Below are 13,955 nucleotides of genomic sequence, written 5' to 3'. Positions count from 1 at the left end.
TTGCAAATATCTTCTCCCACTCCATAGGTTGCCTTTTAGTTTTGTTAATCATTTCCTTTGCTGTGCAGAGGCCTTTTATTATGATGTAGTCCCAACAGTATATTTTTGCTTTTCTTTCTCTTGCCTCAGGAGACATATCTAGAAAAATGTTGCAAGGTTGATGTCGGAAATTACTGCCTGTGCTCTCTTCTGGGATTATTATGGTTTCTGGTCTCACATTTAGGTCTTTAACCCATTTTAAGTTTATTTTTGTGTATGGTGTAAGAAAGTGGTCCAGTTTCATTCTTTTGCATGTAGCTGTCCAGTTTGCCCAGCACCAAATGTTGAAGAGACTATCTTTTTTCCCACTGCATATACTTGACTCCTTTGTCAAATATTAATTGACCATATATTTGTGGGTTCATTTCTGGACTTTTTCTGTTCTGTTCCATTGATCTATGTGTCTACTTTTCTGCATATCATACTGTTTTGATTACTATAACTTTGTAGTATATCTTGAAGTCTATGATCATGAGACCTCTAGTTTTGTTTTTCTTTTTCAAGATTGCTTTGGCTCTTCAGAGTCTTTTATGGTTCCATACTAATTTTAAGATTATTTGTTCTAGTTCTGTGAAAAAATGCTGTTGGTATTTTGATAGAGATTGCATTAAGTCTGTAGATTGCTTTGGGTAGTATGACATTTTAACAATGTTTGTTCTTCCAATTCATGAGAATGAAATATCTTTCCATTTGTTTGTCTCATCTTCAATACCTTTCATCAGTGTTTTATAGTTTTTGAGTACAGTTCTTTCACTTCCTTGGTTAAGTTTAGTCCTAGGTATATTATTATTTTTGGTGCAATTGTAAATGGGATTGTTTTCTTAATTTCTCTTTCTGCTGCTTCATTATTAGTGTACAGAAATGCAACAGATTTCTGTATACTGATTTTGTATCCTGTGACCTTACTGAATTCATTTATCAGTTCTAGTTTTTTGGTGGAGTTTTTACGGCTTTCTATATATAGTATGTCATCTGCAAATAATGGAAGTTTTTCTTCTTTACCAATTTGGATGTCTTTTGTTCCTTGTCTGATTGCTGTGGCTAGGACTTCTAGTATTATATTAAATAAAAATGGTGAGAGTGTACATCCTTGTCTTTTCCTGATTTTAGGGAAAAAGCTCTGTTTTTCCTCATTGAGTTTGATGTTCGCTGTTGTTTTTTTCATATATGGCCTTTATTATGTTGAGACATGTTCCATCTGACCCTAATTTGTTGAGGGTTTTTACCATGTATCTATGTTTTACTTTGTCAAATGCTTTTTCAGTATCTACTGAAATGATCACATGGTTTTTATCCTAAGTTTTGCTAACATGATGTATCATGTTGACTGATTTGAGAATATTGAACCACTCTTGCATAACAGGAATAAATCTCATGTGATTGTAGGGAATGATGTTTTTAAGTATTGTTGGATTCAGTTTGTTAATATTTTGTTGAGGATTATTGCCTCTATGTTCATCAGAGATATTGACCTGTAGATCTCTTTTTTGTAGTGTCTTTATCTGGTTTTAGCATCAAGGTAATGCCGGTCTCACAGAATGAATTTGGAAGCTTTCCTTCATCTTCTATTTTTTAGAATAGTTTGAGAAGAATAGCTGTGAATTTTTCTTTAAATGTTTGGCAGAATTCACCCGTGAAACATTCTGGTCCTGGACATTAGTTTTGTTGTTGTTGTTTGTTTTGTTTTGTTTTTAGAAGCACGCTACAATAATTAATCTTATTTGTTCAAGGGCTCCTATTTCAAGCATTAAATCAAGCAAGCATTAAATCTGGGTGTTGATTCTGTGAGCCCAGATTAAACATATTTATTAGGAAGATAAAAACAACTGTGATCCATGCATATGGATGAAAAACTAAAGGCTCATGGTTAATCACATTATAGTTTTAAATTTCTACAGCCTAGAAGCCAGAAGTCTTAGGGTTTTAGGTCTTTCTGGATGTCCCATAAGGTATTTACACTTTTCTTGGGCGGAGGAACCTTAACATCCTTCAACTTCTGGTTGATAACAGTGGTTAATCTCTGAGCATTCAGCATACATGGGATGCTCAGGAACACTTCATTCTCAGTGCCATACATTCCCTTCACCATTGTTGTCACTGGATGTATCCTGAATAGATTTTTGAACATGGATTCAGTGAGATTAGCCACACTCCAATCCAATATCAATCCAATAGCTCAGCTGGTATGTCCTTTTAGCTTGATGATTTCATAGGCACTTTCAACCACCATCTTATTCTCTTCTTTCCAATTTTCACTGTCATTGTCCATTCTCATTTCTGCATTCAGCTCCTGGAGAGAAATGCCGGCCACATTTACTCTACTCCACACAGCCACATGTGAGTCTCCATGTTCTCCCAAAGTTCATCCCTGGCAGTTGCTGGGATGAATGACATGTTTTGCAGCCATATGATAGTGAAATCTAGCAGGATCCAGTTCACACCCATTTCCAATCACAGGGTGCTTGGTTAGGCCACTTAGTAACATATGTGAGAATATCCACTGGGTTGGAAAACACAATTATGATACAATCAGGACTGTACTTGACTATCTGAGGAATAACTAATTTGAAGACATGAATAGTCCTCTGCACCAGATTGAGGCAGCTCTCTCCCTCCTACTGGTGGACTTCCACAGTTACACCAAAATCTTAAAAGTGGCTTTATCTGCCACAATTTTAGGTATCTGAAGAAATAAGCTCCCATGTTGCAGATCCATTATTTCTCCTTTGAATTTGTTTTCCGAAACATCGCAAGGACAAGTTCATCTGCCAGAGACCTTCCCAGAATGCTGATTGCATATGCCATACCAACTTGTCCACACCCCTTACAGTGATCTAATTGTTTGGGATGGTTGCCTCTTCTTCTGCAACTGGTGCAGTTTTTCCTTAAGAGTTGCCATTGTGCCCAGGAGAGAAATGGCTGTAAGAGTCATGGGAAGAAGACAATGTCAGCTGTGTCTGTCTCCTCCAGTGCAGGATCTGCCTACTGGGAGTTTTTTTGATTACGGAATCAATTTCATTGCTGTTAATCAGTCTGTTCAAATTTTCTCTTTCTTTCTGCTTCAGTTTTGGTAGGTGATATATTTCCAGGAATTTATCCATTTCTTCTAGGTTGTGCAATTTGTTGCTTTATAATTTTTTCATAATATCTTCTTATAATCTTTTGTATTATTGTGGTGTCTGTTATTTCTTTTTCATTTCTAATTTTATTTGGATCCTCTCTCTCTCTCTCTCTCTCTCTGTCTTTTGAATGAGTCTGGCTAAAGGTTTATCAATTTTGTCGATCTTTTCAAAGAACCATCTCCTGGTTTCATTGATTTGTTCTTTTGAGTTTTTTTAGTTTCTGTTTTATTTTTGCTCTACTCTTTTTTACTTCCTTCTACTGGCTTTGGGTTTTGTTTGTTCTTTTCCAGCTTTTTAGGTGTAAGGTTAGGTTTTTTATTTGAGATTTTTCTTGTCTTTAAGGTAGGCCAGTATAGCTATAAGCTTTCTCTTAGAAAACGTTGTTGCATCCCAAAGATTTTGGCTTGTCATGTTTTCATTTTCATTTGTCTCCAGTATTTTTGATTTCCTCTTTGATTTCTTGGTTGGCCCATATTGTGAAGTAGCATGTTATTTTTTTGATAAAAGTAATGACCAGTATTTCCAAAAAAATAAAATTTCAGTGTTTTAACTACATTAGCTAAGAAAAAAAGAGTAGACTCAAACACCAAAATGAGAAATGGAAGAGAAAAACAATACAACACATAACCACAGAAATCCATAGTGTGATAACAGATTACTATAGCCAATTACATACTAACAAATCAGATAATTTATTTAACATCCAGATTTTATGCTCTTTCCAGATTTTTTCTCATGGTTAATTTCTAGTTTTATAGCATTGTGGTTGGAAAAGATGCACGGTATGATTTTGATCTTTTTGAATTTGTTGAGACTGTTTTGTGGCTTAATATGTGATCTATTCTGGAGATGGTTCCATGTGCACTTGAAGAGAATGTATATTGTTTTATGATGAATTATTTTGAACGTATCTGCTAAATCTATCCTTCCAGTATGTCATTCAAAGCCATTGTTTCCTTTGTGATTTTTCTGTTTGGATGACCTGTTGGTTGATGTAAGTAGGGTGTTAAAATCACCTATTATTATTGTATTACTATCATTTACTTCATGTTTGTTATAAGCTGTTTTATGTATTTGGGTACTCCCATGTTGGATGCATAAATATTTACAATGTTTGTATCTTGTTAGATTATTCCCTTTATGATGCAACATTCTTCTTTTTCTCTTGTATACTGTCTTTGTTTTAAAGTCTATTTTGTCTGATATGCGTATTGCTACCCTGGCTTTCTTTTCACTTCCATTTGCATAATGCTTTTCCACCCTTCACTTTCAATCTGTATGTGTCTTTAGGTCTGAAATGTGTCTCTTGTAGGCAGAATATAAATACATCTTTTTTATTTAATCCATTCCATCACCTTATGTATTTGATTAGAGCATTTAGTCCATTTACATTCAAAGTAATTATTGATAGGTATGTACATATTGCCATTTTGTTACTTGTGGTTTTTGTAGTTCTACTCTGTTCCTTTCTTGCTCTTTTCTTTCATGGTTTGCTGGCTTTCTTTAGTGATATACTTGGATTCCTTTCTCTTTATTGTTTGCATATCTATTAGTGGTTTTTGATTTGTGGATATAACATCTTTCACATATAACAATCTATATGAAGTTGATGGTCACTTAAGTTTGAACCCATTCTTTACTCCTCTCACCACCATGTTTTAGGTCCATAGGGTCATACTTACATCCTTTCATTTTGTGAATCTCTTGACATTTTTATAGATATACTTAATTTTACTGCTTTTGTGCTTCTAATTTTCTTACCCCTTCTTATGGTCTTTCCTTTCCAATCAGATTCCCTTTAACATTTCTTGTAGGGCTGGTTTACTGGTCATCAATTACCCTAGCTTTTGTTTGCCTGGAAAACTTTTCACCTCTCCTCTATTCTTAAGGATAGCCTTGCTGGATATTTTTGGCTGCAGATTTTTTCTTTCAGCACTTTGAATAGTTCATGCCACTCACTTCTGGCCTGCAAAGTTTCTGCTGAAAAATCAGCTGATAGCCTTATGGGGTTTACCTTGTATGTAACTGTTTTCTTTCCTCTTGCTTTTAAACTTCTCTCTTTCTCACCACTTTTTGCCATTTTCATTACTGTGTCTTGGTGTGAACCTCCTTGGGTTGATTTTGTTGAGGGCTCTCTCTGCCTCCTGGATCTGGATATCTGTTTCCTTCCCCAGATTAGGGAAGTTTTCAGCTGTTATATCTCATTTCTCCTAGGATCCTTATAATGTGAATGTTATTATGCTTAATGGTGTTGCTGTGTTCCCTTGGTCTATTTTCATATTTTATTATTTTTTGTCTCTCCTGTTTAGCTTGCTTTTGATTATTCTGTTCTACAGGTAACTGATGTGTCCTTGTGCTTCCTCTAGTCTACTATATATTGCATCTAGTGTCTATCGACTGATGAATGCATATGGTGTATTTTTAATTTCATTTATTGAATTCTTCATTTGTTTCCTTTTTATGTTTCCTGTTCCTTTGTTAAGGGTCTCACTGAGGTCCTCCACTCTTTTCTCAAATCCACTGAGTATCTTTATGATGATTACTTTATATTCTCTATCAGGCATGTTACTTATCTCCATTTCATTTAGGTCTCTTGCCATTTTGTCCTTTTTTTTTTTTTTTTTTCATTTGGGACATACTACTCTGAGTCTTTTGTCTCACTCTGTGTCTTTTTGTGTGTGTTATGGAAGTAAGGTACATTTCCTGATCTTGAAAGTAGTGGCCTTATGAAGAAGAGATACTGGACTGCCCTGCAGTGTAATATCCCTGTTTACCAGAACCTGGCACTTCAGGGGTGTTTCCTTTGTGTGTTGCATACACCCTGCTGTTGTGGCTGAGCTACTTTTGCCTTCCTTCCAGTTATCTGTGATGGCTCTCTTTGCCTGTTGTGGGCAGAGTTTGGTCCCCTATTTGTAGGCAGTCTCGGGCCACCTGGACTTAAGTTCAGTCAGACCAGGCATTTGCCAATGACGCGATAGCATTGAACAGCATGAAATTGCAGGGGTGGGGCATGCAGTGCCAGTAATTTCTGCACAGGGACCTAGGCAGGCCAGGTGAGAGGCGGCAGATCTAAAGAAGCCCACAAGGTTGGGAGGCAGGGTGTAGCAGTGTTTTGTCCAGTGTGCTGTGGGAGATAACCTGGAGCTGAGGCCTGGATGGAAGGGCTGTGTCTGCAGAATAAGGTGGTGTGACTTGCACTGTTAGAAAGTTAGGTGGTGAGTGTTGTGCTGTGGTGGTTCCCACCGATATCTCCGTGCCTAGGCTTGGAAGTAGGGGCGGGAAATGGCACATACCACCCCTTGTTGCTGGAGAAGTCTCCCAATGATCCCTGCCTCTCCAGCACATCTCTGACATTAGTAAACAAATCTCCCTCCCATACACCACAGGTGTTTTTCAAACTGCTGCTTCTGTGCTGTATCACTGTGGGGCTTTTGTTGTGCTGTCTCTTTAAGGGTGGGGATTCAGTTTCCCCTCCCCTCCCAGGTCTTCTAGAAGCCTACTGATTTTTTAAATTACAGCTTTTAAGCCCCACTGAGTGTAAGAACTCAAAAATTTGGCCCCTCTGTCTTTCAAAGCCAAATGTTACAGGGATTCATCTTCCCCATTCTGGCTCCCTGTGCCTGGAGTTTCAGGTGTGAGGGTCTAGTTCTCTCCCTTCTCATGCCTACGAAGTGCCTCCCTCTTGGGGACATTCCTGCTGGTCTGTTTAGCTCCTGACCTGGTCTCTGCCCTTCCTACCCTTTTTGATGTGGATTCCTGTCTACATTTAGCTGAGAAGAGTCTGTTCTGTCAGTCTTTGGGCCATTTTCTGGGTTATTGATGTGTCTGTTATCTAGTTGTATCCATGGGACAAAGTGAGGTTAGGGTCCTCTGACTTCACCATCTTCACTGGAACACCTCTATACTTTCTATAAAGTACCTAAATTAAGAGATTAAGAATGGACTTAACACAAAGCTTCAGCGTGTTTTCAACCAAATTAGAGAACAAGAAAGAGTAATACCACTGAAAGAAAGCCATTACACTCTACAGATTCGTTGAAGACAATGATCTGTTTTACAGCTTTAGAAACTATCATCCAGCTAATACTTCTACAAACACTGACAGTGAACATTGAATCAAATTAAACATAGATTTTGGTTTGTTTTAAATTTGTTACAAAATCGAATAAAAATAGTATTGCATAAAATAGTATTGTGTAAAAAAATTTTTATTTAATAAGTTTAAATAACATTAATGTGGCTCCTAAAATACACATTATAGTTTTAAAATCTGAGAAAGTAAAGAAGTAAAAATGTGTTATATTCCTCCCCTTATATAGAGTGGGGAAGGAATCAAAAGGAGAATATGATGCAAGATATATTTTTTTACCCTAATAATTTTTGATATGTAGAACTTTTTGAGAACTGTGAATGTAATGAAAAGAATTAAAAATAAAATATATGCCTTCCTAATCATGAGAGTAAATCAGAAGAGGAATAACAACATTCTAAATAGAAAATATACACAGTAAAAACAAGATCTCATTCAAGACAAAGCAGATAAAACAAAAAGACAACATATAAATTGTAACAAAAATAAATACCATTAACCCATAATAGCCAAAGGAAAATTATGCCAAATTATTAGCAATTATCTCAAGGAGGTATGATGATAGACAATTTGCACTTTCATGATACATAATGTTCTGGATTCATGCCCATAAATATTTAGAAAGGAAAGAAGAAGTGAATGAAAGAAAGAAAAAACCTTCTACAAAATAAATGTAACTGGTTTTTAAGCTTTTTTCTTTGTTCTTAACATATCATATATCCATGTCTCTGACTTTGCCGAACTACCGTCTTTTAAAATTGCTTCTCTGGGGCGCCTGGGTGGCACAGCAGTTAAGCCTCTGCCTTCGGCTCAGGGCGTGATCCCGGCGTTCCGGGGTCGAGTCCCACATCAGGCTCCTCCGCTGGGAGCCTGCTTCTTCCTCTCCCCACTCCCCCTGCTTGTGTTCCCTCTCTCGCTGGCTGTCTCTCTCTCTGTCGAATAAATAAAATCTTTAAAAAAAAAATAAAATTGCTTCTCTGTTTTCTAAGGCATTTTTTCTTTCTAGTTTTCCTCTTCCATCTGTGGTTATATCTTCTCTGGATTTTCTTCCCAACTATAGGAATTGTTCCAAAGTTTTCTCTCCTTGCTGTTACCTTCTTCCTTGTAATCATGTGGATTTAACTACTGTCTTTCCCTTGGAAGTTTTTCTTACCTCTCTACCATGCGTCTCCCTGTGCAACTCCTCGGTGGGCACCTCTACTTGAACATCTTGGTGACACCAAACACTCGGTACACTATTAGCATCATCACCAGTAATCAAATGAGTATCTACCTTAGCCTTCAAAAGGCTAAGAATTTAATGGATCCTCTAAAATTTGGCCCTCTTTCTTATCCTCTATTTTGGTAAAAGCACTGTCAACCTCTGAACTACCTAGACCCAACATCACTGACTTGATTTAGTTTGTTAGTAGGTAGGTAGTCAGTTGGTTAGTTTACTCTTCTCCCTCCTGTTCAAATCCAAATAGTGGCCTGAAGTTATGTTTTCACTTTTCTACCTGGTCTTCATCTCTACTGGCCACTCTCTTCACGTTTCACAACCCTCACCTGCACTTTGAAATAGTCTCCTAAATTCTTATTACAAATCTCTGCACTTTTGATTCATCTTACAATCTATTGCCCAATCTTGCTACAGTATACAACTCTTGGATTCACCCTCATTCTTCTAGGCTTAGCACAGGTGCAGGTAAATTGTGGAAGTGACTTACTATCAAATTAAACATTTCCTAATTCCTTCCAGCAAGAAGTTTTGTTTTCCTTCTAGGAACTCCTATAGCCCTACTTTCCTTATAGCATTTATTATTTATACTTAATATTATAGGCATTTATGAACAGCATTTATTGCACATTTGGTATTTTTAAAGCTCAATAGGGTGATATATTTCCAGTATGGATCTTTTTTTAAATACAAAAGAATTATTATAATTGTTAACTCCTTATAGTTCAGCAACTTGAGAAATTTTGTTTACAAGCAAGGCTAAAATAGAGAAGTTCCATTATTTTTGTTAACTCTGGCTAAATAGCACAGCATGTTCTAGCAAAGTAAACTACTAAAGAACCTTATTCAGTTTAGATTTTTTTTTTTAACATCTCACTTCTTAAGTAAAGCTGGCTACAGAATCTTGGCCTTAAGAAATAGCCTAGTACAATCTTTACAATTGTAGGAGAGTAATAGTTGTCCCTCTTGCCACAAAGTACTTAAAGGAAATTAAGTATACTTAAAAGAAATATAGTAACATGGTATTAGAACTTATTTTTATAGCAATGACATCAGATGATACAGTAAGAGACATTAGCAGGAACAAAATGTATTTTGTATACAGACAACAGATAAAATTTTTGACTAGTTGGTTGATTAAACTCTTCTAACTTCTTAGTTTCACCTCAGTGCCCTTCTCAATTCTGAAGTACAACACAGTACACTTTGATTTAAAGAATCCATCTAGATTGCTTATATTTCCTTGGGATTGATTTTGCAGCCTCTAAGAACAGGTAGTAGTTGGTTCTGTGTGCACACAGAAAAAAACTTGAATTGATTTAAAATGAACTAGGTCAGTGTAGATCAATTTAGGCCACAGCAACCCATGAGGAGATGCAAATTAGGATTCTCCTACTGAGACTGAAAATAGATTCCATCAAGTCTTCTCTGAGCAAATTCTGAAAATGTATCTTAAAAGGGACAGCTATAAAAATTCCAAGATTACTGTAGCAATTTGAATAAGAGAACATGGAAGAAAGGACAGGAAATGAAAAGATATTTCGATAAAACAATTTCCCAATATATAGCCTAGTGTTTTAATTATGTTTAATCAATTTATAAGGATGACACCAGTGAAAGAAAAAAACTAAAAGAGCAATCTACTAATGACTTTAGATCAACTGCACTTGTCAATCGTCTCTCCTGCAAAAGTGATAAAGGGCAGTGTTGAGTTTCAAATACAATGGAAGACACTCTACCCCAATGCATACATATACTCTCTTCCATGCGTGAGGTGCTTAACAGATGGCTTTTTTGTAAAGCATAGCACCTGGAAAACCAAAAAATAATAGCTAATTCATAAAGGCATTGCACCAAAAACTGGAGCTGACTTTGAGGGTCACATTGCTATCACATACTGATTATTTCACTGATGTCATGAGATCAGAATATACAAAATGGAAATGACTTTACAATTTCTTTTGGTGCATTTACCTGCAGCACAATGAGCTGTTCCCTGTAATTTATTACCAGAGCGAAGTGGAATCCCCATTCTGAAAATCCCAGGCATAAGATACTTGACTTTAAATCTCTACTGTTTACCTTTTGAACTATTAGATAATAAGGTGCTCATTAACAGCAAATGCATTGGCAGACATGTTTTTAGTTTGGGTGAAACTAGACCCAGTGTAAGGATTTTAGCTCTGGCTCTACCACTATGTAGGTTCTAATACAGCCTCCAGCCTCTCAGCACTTTAATTTCCTCATCTCAGACTCTCATTTGAGCCTCTATTAGCTTGTCTGAACTCTCTGAGCCTTGGTTTCCTCAACTGAGTTACTCATCATAGTCAACCTGTTTAGTTATTCTATAATTTTATTTTATAAAAACCAAGATTTATTTTTAATTCCATAAGGCAATAAACAAAGGCCAATATTATAAAACATAAACACCTTAAGCAGTGTGACATAGACTTCAGAACAAAAAACATTACCAGGGCTAAACTAAAAAAGGACATTACTAAATGATAGGGGTGGAAATCAATTCACTAAGAATAAAAAACAATCCTCAAAATGTATGGGCCTAAAACCTGTGCTTACGAATACATGAACCAAATAATGGAAGTGAAAAGAGAAATAGAAATCCATACTTTGGATTTGAAGTATCTATAAAACTCTTCCTCAGCAACTAATATAACAATTAGAAAGTCTGTAAAGATATCAAGGCCTGAAACAACACTATCAACTAACTTTAAGTAATTAACGTTAGAACATTCCCACTAATAGCAAAATATAAATCATTTTCATGTATACATAGGACCTTAAATTAGAAAACAGAAACAGATATCTGAAAAATCTCCAAATACTTGGGTTATTTAGAAGTGTGTACTTTAATTCCATGAGAAAGGAAGTCATATGAAAAGGAGAAAATGTTTTAAATTGAAAGAAAACAAATATTTTAAATGTTAAATGCAGTTAAAGGAATGTTTAAAGGGAAACATATAGCATTAAATGTTTATATTAGAAAACAAAACATCTCAAATTGGTGATCTAAGCTTCCACTTTAAGAAAATGGGAAAAGAAAAGCAAACTTGAAGTGGAAGAGAGTATAATAAATATAGGTGCAATAATAAATGAAACTGAACGTGAAAAAACAATAGAGTAAATGGAAATCAAATGCTAGTTCTTGGCAAAGATCAATAAAAATGATAAACCTCTAGCCAGACTTACCAAGTTTAAAAAAAAAAAAAGGAAGCTACAAATTATCAATATCAAATTGAAAAAGGAAACATCATCACAGATCTTACAGACATTAAAAGGATAATAATATTACAAACTAATGCCCATAAATTGAACAGCTTAGATTCAATAGGAAAATTCCTTGAAAGGCAAAACTGTCAAAGTTCATTCAAGAAGAAATGAGTGTAATATGACTAATATATATAAAGGAATTGAATTCATAGTTAAAATCCTTCCAAGAAAGAAAATACTGAGCCCAATGGATTCATTAATTCTCCCAAACCTTTAAGGAAGAAATCCTATCTTTTCTACAAAAACTCTTCATGAAAGTAACACTTTCTAATTCATATTATGAGGCCAGCACTGCCCTGATACTAAAACCAGAGAAAGGTGTTACAAGAAAAAATCAGTGATGGATATTTTTCATGAACATAGACATAAAATTTTTAACAAAATGATACCAAATCAAATTCAGCAATATGGGAAAAAGATAAATTATGAGGCAGTGGTTTTAATTCCAGGAGTGCCATTTCAACAGTGAAAAATCAATCATTATAATTACCATATTCCTAGACTGAAGAAGGAAAACCTTTAAAGGATTATTTAAATAGATGAAGAAAAGCATTTAACTAAATTCAATATTCCTTCAAAACAAAACCTTTTAAAATTAGAAATAGGCCCACCTGGGTGGCTCAGTTGGTTAACGTCTACCTTAGGCTCAGGTTATGATCTTGGGGTCCTGGGATAAAGCCCTATATCTGGCTCCCTGCTCAGTGGGGAGTCTGCCTCTCACTGCTGCTTATGTTCTCTCTCTCTTTCACAAATAAATAAATCTTAAAAAACGTAAAACTAGAAATAGAAAAGAACTTCTTCAAACTAATAAAGGAACTCTATGAGAACTTATGGCTTACATTATATGTAATGAAGAAAGGAAAATGAAAATGCACACTTACAGAAAAAAATAATCTGCTAAAATCCTATGAAACCTACAAGAGTCACCAAAATAAGTGAGTTTAGCAAGGTTACATAATAAAAGGCCAATATACAAAATCAACTGTAATTCTATATACTAGTAATTAATAATTAGAATCACAATAAAAATGTTTTACAATAGCAGCAAAACCAAACCATGCAATAGTTAGATATAATGTGCAGAAAGTTAAAAAAAAACAAAAACACTGATAAAAGAAACCAAAAAAAATCTGAGAGAGGTACAGTGTTCATGAATTGGTGAAATCAATATTGTGAAGATGTCAATATTCTTGAAACATCCGGAGCTACAATGCAATCACAATCAATATCTCAAAAGTATTTTTATAGCTGTAGCCCATAAAATTGGTTATGAAATTTACATGGGAAAAAAACTAGAATTTAAAAAAAATTTTTGAAAAATAAGATTATTATCTGGTATCCACACTTGTTATGAAACTACAGCAAGTGAGAGCGTGTGGTATGGGTATCAAGACAAATAGATCAACAGAACAGAAAAAGTCTAGCAATATACGTACACAAATGCAGTCAACTGTATTTTGACAAAGGTGCAAATGTAATGACAATGGATAAAGGACAGTCTCTTAAATGGTGCTGGGATGACTGGAATTCCATATACAAGAAAATTGACAAATACCTTGTATGATATATAAAATTAAAATGGATTTGAAACAAATTTCACATTTAAAATTATATAATTTCTGGGGCACCTGGGTGGCACAGCGGTTAAGCGTCTGCCTTCAGCTCAGGGCGTGATCCCGGCGTTCTGGGATCGAGCCCCACATCAGGCTCCTCTGCTGTGAGCCTGCTTCTTCCTCTCCCACTCCCCCTGCTTGTGTTCCCTCTCTCGCTGGCTGTCTCTATCTCTGTCAAATAAATAAATAAAATCTTTAAAAAAAAATAAAAAATAAAATTATATAATTTCTAAAGTGAGGGTTACAGAAGGGAGGGGGTGGTGGAAGGAGTAAGGGTGATGGGCACTGGGTGTTATATACAACTAATGAATTGTTGAACACTACATCAAAAACTAATGATGTATTATATGTTGGCTAATTGAACATAATAAAAAATAAAATAATTTCTGCAAGAAAATAGAAGAAAATCTTTTGTGGGTTATGTAAGATTTCTTAATTACTACACCAAAAGCATGAGCCATTAGATTTTTAAAAAATCATAAACTGGATTCTTGGAAAAAGATGGAAGAGTTCCGAGAATACAATTAGATGAAATCCACATCAGTGTAAATAAACAAGAAAATGACCCGAAGACTAGCAGAATGGAC

The 13,955-nt window shown here is 35.3% G+C and overlaps 1 protein-coding gene and 1 pseudogene across 1 annotated transcript in view; one reads left to right on the top strand and one right to left on the bottom strand.

Moving 5' to 3' along the window:
• TMEM232 (transmembrane protein 232) overlaps positions 1–13,955 on the top strand; it is a gene marked incomplete at its 5' end in the record, with an annotated part of 218,342 nt that overhangs the window by 177,368 nt on the left and 27,019 nt on the right.
• LOC105237936 lies at positions 1,955–2,938 on the bottom strand (annotated as a pseudogene).

The sequence above is a fragment of the Ailuropoda melanoleuca genome, chromosome 3 (genome assembly GCF_002007445.2).
Source record: "Ailuropoda melanoleuca isolate Jingjing chromosome 3, ASM200744v2, whole genome shotgun sequence".
Classification (NCBI taxonomy): Eukaryota; Metazoa; Chordata; class Mammalia; order Carnivora; family Ursidae; genus Ailuropoda; species Ailuropoda melanoleuca.
Note: the sequence above shows the minus strand (reverse complement) of the source record. Positions and strands in the feature narration are given on the sequence as shown.